Source organism: Podarcis erhardii, assembly GCF_964252035.2.
Source record: "Podarcis erhardii genome assembly, chromosome: Z".
NCBI lineage: Eukaryota > Metazoa > Chordata > Lepidosauria > Squamata > Lacertidae > Podarcis > Podarcis erhardii.
The window spans coordinates 47,425,750-47,435,855 of record NC_138504.1 but is presented as its reverse complement, the minus strand read 5'-3'; positions in this window follow the sequence as shown (position 1 = coordinate 47,435,855).

Here is a 10,106-nt window from a genome sequence, read left to right as displayed (position 1 = left end):
GTATATGGAGGTGAGAGCTGGACCATAAAGAAGGCTGATCACTGAAGAATTGCTGCTTTTGAATTCTGGTGCTGGAGGAGCCTCTTGAGAGTCCCATGGACTGCAAGAAGATCAAACGGATCCATTCTGAAGAAAATCAGCCCTAAGTGCTCACTGGAAGGACAGATCCTGAAGCTGAGACTCCAAGACTTTGGCCACCTCATGAGAAGAGAAGACTCTCTGGAAAAGACCCTGATGCTGGGAAAGATGGAGGGCACAAGGAGAAGGGGATGACAGAGGACGAGATGGTGGGACAGTGTTCTCGAAGCTACCAGCATGAGTTTGACTAAACTGCGGGAGGCAGTGGAAGACAGGAGTGCCTGGCGTACTCTGGTCCAGGGGGTCACAAAGAGTCGGACACAACTAAACCACAACATTCTATACTAACTCAGACCATTGGTCCATCTATACAGCAGGCAGCAGCACTCCGGGGCTTCAGTCAAGAGTCTCTCCCAGCCCTACCTGGGAGATGCGGGGGGTGGGGTGGGGTAGAACCTGGGACCTTCTGCATGCAAAGCAGGTGCTCTGCTACTGAAATATGGCCCTTCCCCATAGTTGCTCCCATAATTGTGCATTGGAGTGGATTTATACCAGGCCGTCTGCATGCCATTCTGCTTTATTAGCAGAGCAGGCAGAATATAAATACAGGTAGGTAGCTTAGCAAAGTCTAAATGCTATTTACTTGCATTGTTTCTTAATGAGCTACTGGGAAGAAATATGTCTGTATAGTTGCTCTTATTTCACCACAAGTAAAAGAGACGAGAGACTTGCTTTTTTAAATGATGGCCAAATTTTCTAGGGGGGGGTGTGTCCTTGAATATCCCTGACGGGGGTTGCGTAGAGGTTTCAGGCCACTCTGAAGCTACATCTCTGAAAGGGAAGATAGTAGATTCCAGTTCACATTTTAAGTGTTTAAAGAGCATCCCTACACAGGTGAAACAGGGAGAGTGATGCACACGCAATAAGGCACCAAAAGCACATTAACACTGTGGAACAAATGCAACGAGGGCCTGTTGTTGTTTTTCAATTGATTTCCTCCTTGGTGCATGGTAAAATATTTATTTATGTATTCACAGTCTGCCTTCTTGCAGAGTTTCAAGACAGTTAACAATCAGATACAAAAAGAAGTATAACAATAAAAACAGGAGCAGAATCAATGGCACAAAACGGAAGTCAATTTTTAAAAAATTAAAAATGGGGAGGGGGAGCAAATATACTAAAAGACAGATCAGATTAGAGCCAGAGTGGTGTAGTAGTTGGAGTGTCAGGTTAGGACCTGGTAGACCTGAGTTCAAATCCTGACTCAGCCATGAATCTCACTGGGTGACCTCAGACTGATAACTGTCTCTCAGCCTGGCCTACCATGCAGGGTTGTTATAAGGGAGAAAATGGAGAAGGGTACACCATCATGCACACCATCTCAAGCTCTTTGGAGGAAAGGTAGGATTCTGAATGGGATAACAATTAATATTAAACTTAAAGGTCCAAAAGATTAGGGCAGGCTTTGCAAGATATAATTAAGAGGCAATAACAAAAGGCACAAGCTGCACAAGTTTATGCTGGGAATTCCATTATTTAGCTGCTGCCACTGAAGGCCTTGTCCCCAGAAGGCAGCTTTGCTGAGGAAATCTTAGACAAATTCCTGGAGGGCAAGGCTGTCAGTAACCACTAGCCATGATGGCTATGCTCTGCCTGTAGCTGGGGGCTGTCTACTTCCAAGTATCACACATGGGGAGATTTCCTGTTGCACTTGGGTTCTGCTTTTTGAATTGTTTGTTTGTTTGTTTGCGTTTCTTAAATAAAGTTATGTAATTACAATTTGCAGCCAAAACCAAGTATGCATCAAACACCCTATGCTTCTCACACTGGGGGAAAAAATGAAATAAAAAGGAGGAAAGGCAAGAATAGAAAATGGAATGGAGGGAAGGGGAGGCGGAAGGGGCAACGTAACAAAAACTCTACAGTACCATGTATAAACCAAAAGTGAAGAATATTGTTGTTTACGTTGTTGTTCCAGAAATGCAAAAACAAGGCCGGCTTCTCAATAAATTTATTTTCATTCTTATTATGCATTGTGTTCCTCTCACATGCAAGTTTTATGACGGAGGATGCCACATTTTCCTTCACCCAATCAGTTATGCTCGGAGTTGGAGGGGGCGGGAAATCTTTATTTTTTGATCCACAAGTCGCCCCCATCAAGCTAAAGCCTTGATCAAGCTAAAGCCTTTAGCCTTGATCCACAAGTCGCCCCCATCAAGCTAAAGCCACGCCGGGTTCCCTTTGCTCTCAAGGCTAAGGTGGACGAACAACTGGACAAACTGATCGCCCAAGGAGTTTTGGAGCCGGTTGACCACGCCAAGTGGGAAACCCCCATCGTCACGCCTGTCAAGCCAGATGGGTTGGTGAGAATCTGCGCTGACTACAAGTGCACAATCAACAAGGCACTTCAGCAGCACGCTTATCCGGTTCCTGTTGTCCAACACCTGCTGCATTCCCTGGGTGAGGGTAAGGTCTTCGCTAAGCTGGACCTTGCCCAAGCCTATCAACAACTGCCAGTCGATGATGCCACTGCTGAAGCCCAGACGATCGTCACCCACCGGGGGGCATTCCATTGCCGACGGTTGCAGTTCGGGGTGAGTGTGGCTCCTGGCATCTTCCAAAGCCTTATGGAGCGTCTCCTGCAAGGGCTTCCGGGCGTGGTACCATATTTTGATGACGTCTTGGTGTCTGCAGACTCACACCAGCAGCTGTTCGAGCGCCTCCGTGCCGTGCTGACCAGGTTCCAAGAGGCCGGGCTCAAGGTAAAGAGGGAGAAGTGCCAGATCGCCGTTCCACAGGTAGAGTTCCTGGGCTATCTTATCGATGCCTCCGGCCTTCACCCGACCACATCCAAGATCCACGCTATCCAGCAGGCCCCCACCCCAAAGAACAAGACGGAGTTGCAGGCGTTCCTGGGGCTGCTGAACTTTTATAACATGTTCCTGCCCCACAAAGCCACAGTGGCTGAGCCTCTTCACCGACTCCTTAGCACTAAGACGCCTTGGGCCTGGGGTCATCGGGAGACGGCGGCCTTCAACGCGGTCAAGGCTCTCCTTTCATCAGACAGTGTACTGGTACAGTACAGTGAATCCAGGCCACTGGTCCTTGCCTGCGACGCCTCACCTTTTGGCATCGGTGCTGTCCTTAGTCACCGTTTTCCAGACGGAAGAGAAGCACCGCTCGCCTACTTTTCCAGGACGCTATCTCCGACGGAACGGAATTACAGCCAGCTCGACAAGGAGGCACTATCACTTGTGGCTGGAGTGAAGAGGTTCCATGAATACCTCTATGGCAGGACTTTTGACCTCATCACTGACCACAAGCCACTCCTGGGCCTCCTCGCCGGTGATCGTCCAACTCCACCGGTCCTCTCGCCACGCATGCTGCGATGGACTGTTTTCCTGGCTGCCTACCACTACCGGCTCATCCATCGCCCGGGGAAATCGATGGGCCATGCCGACGCCCTCAGCCGTTGCCCTCTTCCAGCATTTGTGGAAGACCTGGCTCCAGCTTCATCGCTCCTTCTGATTGAGGATCTTCCGGCAGCGCCTGTATCGGCTGCCACTGTGGCCTCCGCGTCTGCCCAGGATCGCACCATCAGCCGGGTGCTCAACTGGGTGTGGAGGGGGTGGCCACAAGGGCCTTTTGCATCAGAGTTCCAGCCCTTCGCAACCAGACAACATGAACTCTCAACTCATCGCGGCTGTCTGCTGTGGGGAGACCGCGTCGTGATTCCCCAGGGACTCCGTCAGCGCGTCCTGAAGGCTCTGCACGTTGGCCACCCGGGAATTGTCAAAATGAAGGCGTTGGCTCGGTGTTACGTCTGGTGGCCTAATATGGACGATGCCATCACTGCCTGGGTGTCTGCCTGTCAAGCGTGCCAAGAGTCGAGGCCTGCACCACCGGCAGCTAAGGGACACACCTGGGAGACGCCAAAGACACCCTGGTCGAGGGTGCACATCGATCTGGCTGGCCCCTTTCACGGCCGGACCTTTATGGTAGTGGTGGACGCCTATTCCAAATGGCTGGAGGTCGCCCTGATGCCCTCCACCACTACCGAAGCTGTCATCTGGGTGCTGCGAGGCCTGTTTGCAACGCATGGGTGTCCTGATGTCCTTGTCTCTGACAACGGACCGCAGTTCACGTCAGGCACGTTTGAGCGGTATCTTTTGGGACTGGGCATCCGCCATGCCCTAACGGCACCCTTTCATCCATCCAGCAACGGGCAAGCGGAAAGAATGGTGCGCTCGGCAAAAGAGGCACTGGGGCGCCTGGACCGGGGAGACCGGCATGAGCGGGTCGCCGAATACTTGTTCGTGCAACACATCACCCCTCATGCAGCCACAGGGAGGAGTCCTGCTGAACTGCTTATGGGCCGCCGCCTCAGGTCACCGCTCGACCGGCTATACCCGGACTTTGCCGTGGCTGAACCCCCAGGCTGTGCCAACGCGCCACGGTCATTTGTCCCAGGAAACCAGGTCTTTGCCCGGAGCTATGTGGGGGACATTCCTTGGGTGCCAGCCACAGTAGTGGGAGTCACTGGACCTCGCTCGTACCAGGTGGCACTCGAAGACGGACGCTTGTGGCGACGGCACATAGACCAGCTTAGGCACAGGGTTGGGGACTTGGACACTACCGAGGTGCCCCCAACTGCGCTTGCGGCTCCAGAAGAGACACGTACAGATGGCGAGGCCCCACCTACACCTCCCTCGCAAACTGCCAGCGTGGAGCCGAACCGAGCCGCTTCAGAGGGTCTGCCAGACTTACCACAGACTCAGACCACTCCACTTGCGGAGGCTCCACCCACAGCAGCGCATCCAGGGGAGTTGGTTCCAACGCCACCTAGGGTCGCACCACAGCCTCAGCAAGAACTGTGTGGCCCTCCGGACTTGGCTACCAGTCCCCGGCGGTCTGGCAGAGTTCCCAAGCGCCCAACTTATTTAAAGGACTATGTTGTTGGACAGGTATCACTGTTGGTCTAAGTATGGGAAATGTAACCGATATGCTTTTGTGCCTAATTGAACCATTATGCGTAGTGCTGTATATAAGGAAACCATTACGATTGTAACTAACGCCTTATCTCGGTGGGGAGGGATGTTATGTAGTGAAGTTTCACCCTGGGCCAGCAGGGGGATACTGTATATAGTTTTCACTCAGGTCTGTAGATAGTTTTCACTCAGGTCCACGTCAGTTATTTTAGGCGGGAACTCTGGGCTGTTGTTGCTACAATGTTGACAGCCGGCTGCCTATAAAAGCAGGCCGGCTGAGCTGTTGCAGTCAGTTCTATTCCAGCTTACGAAATAAAGAGCTACTTGGAGAAATCGCTGTGTCGTCTGCTATGTCAACCCACAACTTAACACCACTAGTTCAGATCCTACTGTAATTCTTCTAACTGTAAACTATTTCCCAATTGGTCTTCTAAGTTCCACTTGGGTCTTCTCTACCACTGGCTTCTCTGCCCCATATTGTCTTTTCTAAATTGGAATTGAGAGGGAACTGTTTTCATAGTCGCATCAAGGGCCGGCCCACCCCTAAGGCAAAGTGAGGCAACTGCCTTGGGCAGCAGAATCCACAGGGACAGCAGATTCTGATATAGATTTTCACTCACCCTTTCTTCCCTGGTGGGGTGGGAGACACCATTTTGTGGTTCACCTCAGGTGCCCAAATGTCTTGGACTGGCCCTGGTTGCATCTCCCAGCAAAATGTTCTTTCCTATAGAATCCATAATGGCAATTAGCTTATGAAAACAGCATTCTTCTCTGCCAAAATCCTGGTTTGAATTACCTCAATACAGTGGTATACCTTGGGTTAAGAACTTAATTCGTTCCAGAGGTCCGTTCTTAACCTGAAACTGTTCTTCTGTTCTTAACCTGAGGTACCACTTCAGCTAATGGGGCCTCCTGCTGGCGCCACGCAATTTCTGTTCTCATCCTGAAGCAAAGTTCTTAACCCGAGGTACTATTTCTGGGTTAGCGGAGTCTGTAACCTGAAGCGTCTGTAATCCGAGGTACCACTGTATTGTTCTCTCATGCATTCACAGGAACTTTTATTAAGCATCAAAGAGTCCAGATTGCTGACACTTCAGATATTGCCAGCCTGCTCATCTGCTAGACAAAACGTGCTTCTTTGCCCTCCTGTAAGCAAAATCCATTCTCTCTCTCTCTCTCTCTCTCTCTCTCTCTCTCTCACACACACACACACACACATGCAACTGTTCTGTTCCGGTTGCTCTGCAGTCACTAAGGCTTGAGTTATTTCTCATCAAAGCTGATACATCCTGCCCTGCAAAGCTCGCAACTCAATATTTCAGTCCAGCTGGGTTAAAACACAGCTTACTTAACTTTGAAAGGGATAGAATAAAGAGGTCTGATACACTTTTAAATATATATATACAGGTATATGTAAATATACATTAAGCATAAACGTATCTGATAACATTAAGGTACTCGGTAGCCAACTACACAAGTGCTTCTGTTTATTAGGGTTGCCAACTTACTAAAATCATGCTTAAAGGCACAAGATGCATTTTAATCATGGCCAGGACTTGCATCACAAAGCAGCAAACCTGGTCCTTAAGAGGTGTGCATGACCCCTTCTAGAATGCTTCCCTGGCCTGAAACTGTGTTAATTTGAAACTCCTTGAAAGCAGCTTTGGGTGATATTTGTAAAAGCAGGATATAGTGTACAGTTGTGACATGCACTAGAAATGAGGGCAAAATCCTCAACAGTAGTTGCTGGTGGCCGGGTGCGTCAGACGGTTGTTCCCCATGGTTACCATGCTCTCGAAGTACAGTCGTCATAGCAACTCTGTCTCACAGATTTAGGTTTCTCGACATTTCCAGAGAAGGAGGCTCTTTGCATGGGGGCAAGGAAAGCCCCCTCCGTTTTGAACGCTGCTCAGCCAACATTTAATGCATCTTTGCTTTTAATGCAAACAAGCATTTGGTTTTTATATGTGGGTGTGGTGGTCCTAGCTTTAATTTTCTTTGTGTGGGGTGGGTGGGTATTTTAAACCCTTTAGTTATCTGGATGATTTGAGGGGGTGCTTATCAAATTTGCAGATGATGTGAGGCATAGCTAATGCCACAGAATGCAGAATCAAAATTCAAAATGACCTTAACAGATTGGAGAACTGGGCGCAAGCTAACAAAATGAATTTCATTTTTTTTAAAAAAAATAATTTTTATTCAATTTTTAAAACACATAATTAAAAGACAAAAACATCACAAAGCACAAACAAACATAAACAAATCAAACATAAATAAATTCATAATCTTATTTTCTTGTAACTTCTTTCAATCGACTTCCCCGTACCTCCCTTTCGCTGCATCCTTATTTTAGAAATAATTTTTTTTAGCAACCCTTTAGTCAATTTATCCATTTAGTTCCCTTCATTAAATTCCCATAAATTTGTTGGTTACAGCTGTAATTCTCTGCTTCTTACCCCTTGACATCTTAAGACTCATCAATTTTACAACAGTTTTTAAGATATATTTTAAATTTCTTCCAGTCTTCTTCCACTGCCTCTTTCCCCTGGTCACGAATTCTGCCGGTCATCTCTGCCAATCCCATGAAGTCAATCACCTTTGTCTGCCATTCTTCCAGAGTAGGTAGTTCTTGCATCTTCCAATACTTTGCCAGAAGAATTCTTGCTGCAGTAGTAGCATACATAAAGAAAATCCTATCCTTCTTTGGCACCAATTGGCCAACCATGCCCAGGAGAAAAGCCTCTGGTTTCTTAGTAAATGTCCATTTAAGGACTTTCTTAATTTCATTATAGATCATTTCCCAGAATGCTTTCACCCTCGGGCAGGTCCACCATAGGTGATAAAAGGTACCTTCATTCTCATTACATTTCCAACATTTATTACTGGGCAAATGATAAATAACAAAATGAATTTCAGTAGGGGCATATGTAAAGTTCTGCACTTAGGCAGGAAGAACCAGATGCACCAATATATATAGGATCGGGGACATCTGGCTTACTAGCAGTACGTGTGAAAAGAATCTAGGGGTCTTGGTGAAACACAAGCTTAACATGAGTCAACAGTATGATGCAGGGGCATCTGGTCCAACCTCTGCAATGCAGGAATCTCAGCTAAAGCATCCATGACAGATAGCCATCCAAACTCTGCTTCCAAACCTTAAAGGAAGGAGAATTTACAACCCGCCCCCCCCCCCCGAGGGAGACTGTTCCACTGCTGAACAGCTCTTACTGTCAGAAAGTTCTTCCTGATGTTTAGTCAGAATCTCCTTTCTTGTAACTTGAAGCCATTGGATCGAGGTCTACCCTCCAGAGCAGGAGAATACAAGCTTGCTCCATTTTCAGTGTGACATCCCTTGAAATATTTGAAGATGGCTATCATCTCTCAGTCTCCTCTTTTCCAGGCCAAACATACCCAGCTCCTTCAAGCACTCCTCATAAGGCTTGGTTTCCAGACCCTTGATCATCTTTGTTGCCCTCCTCTGCACATGTTCCAGTTTGTCAATATCTTTCTTAAATTGTGGTGCCCAGAATTGGACACAGTATTCCAGGTGTAATCTGATCAAGGCAGAATATAGTGGGACTATTATACTTCCCTTGATCTGGATGATAGACTTCTGTTGATGCAGCCTAGAATAGCATTAGGGGTTTTTTGTTGTTGTTGTTTTTTTTGCTGCTGCGTCACACTGTGGATTCGTGGTCTGCTCAGACCCCTAGATCTTTTTCGAAACCATCCTGCATTTTCAATGCATTTTCCTATCACTTTCCAAACTGCAAAAAGCCCTGAGGCTTTTAAAAAGTTGATTTGCTGCACTAGGGCAGCAGAGCTCCTAAATATTCACTTTGTGTGTGCAAACCTCAATAAGGAATATGGGGAGCTGTCTCATACGGAGTCAGACCACTAGTTCATCTAGCTCAGTATACTGCACACTGATTGGCAGGAGCTCTCCAGGGTTTCAGGCAGGGAATATTCCAGCACCACCAGGAGATGCTTGGGATTGAATCTGGGACCTTCAAACTACAAGAAAGAAGATTCCACCTAAACATTAGGAAGAACTTCCTGACAGTAAGAGCTGTTCGACAGTGGAATTTGCTGCCAAGGAGTGTGGTGGAGTCTCCTCCTTTGGAGGTCTTTAAGCAGAGGCTTGACAACCATATGTCAGGAGTGCTCTGATGGTGTTTCCTGCTTGGCAGGGGGTTGGACTCGATGGCCCTTGGGGTCTCTTCCAACTCTATGATTCTAGGATTCTATGAATGCAAAGCAGATGACTTACCACTGAGCTATGGGCCTCTCCCTAAGTTCCCGTATGCGTTTGGATCCCTCCCACAAAATACTGGCTGTCTGGAGGCTGCCTAGCTCAGGTCAATTGAGGAGTCTAGTCCCCAATAAATTCCAAACTTTCAGTGAGTTATTTGTTCTTCCCCTCTCCCCTCAGAACAAAGAGGACATTGTTCATGTCATACTGTCATGGGGATGGGGGGAGTGCTGAGTGCAGCAGACACTATGGAGACTCAACATTCTTTTTCTCAGAACTACATGTGGGATTTTGGCTCAAGGGGCATCCATAGATTGTTCATGCTTTGGCGACTTAAACCAAGGATATGAACTTGGTAAGGAAAATGGACAATGTGACAAGAACACCAGGACACCAATAATGGTTAATGTTCACCTAGTTTATTGTTGCCGCAGAAGATAATTTTAAAAGTACTTTTCAAAACAGAGAGAAGATAACTATGCATGGGGGAGGTAAGAAGAGAGCTGAGCTTCGATAGTTTCTGCTTCGCAGCTTTTCTCTGCCACTGCCCTCGGAGGATGAGCCTGCAAAGCAGGAACAGAGAGCCTGTGGTTCTCAGGATCTTGGGATCGTGCAACACTGCCATTTAACGTGAATAGCAAGCTTCCTGTGCCTCCATTTATTTCCCGTTATCTATATGACATCCTCTAAATCACTGCCTTTCTGCGCTTCCTCAATCTATCCAAGATAGTGGCCATCAAATCTTGTGGGAGTGAATGAATTCCATAGTTCAACTCTGTGCTGTGTGA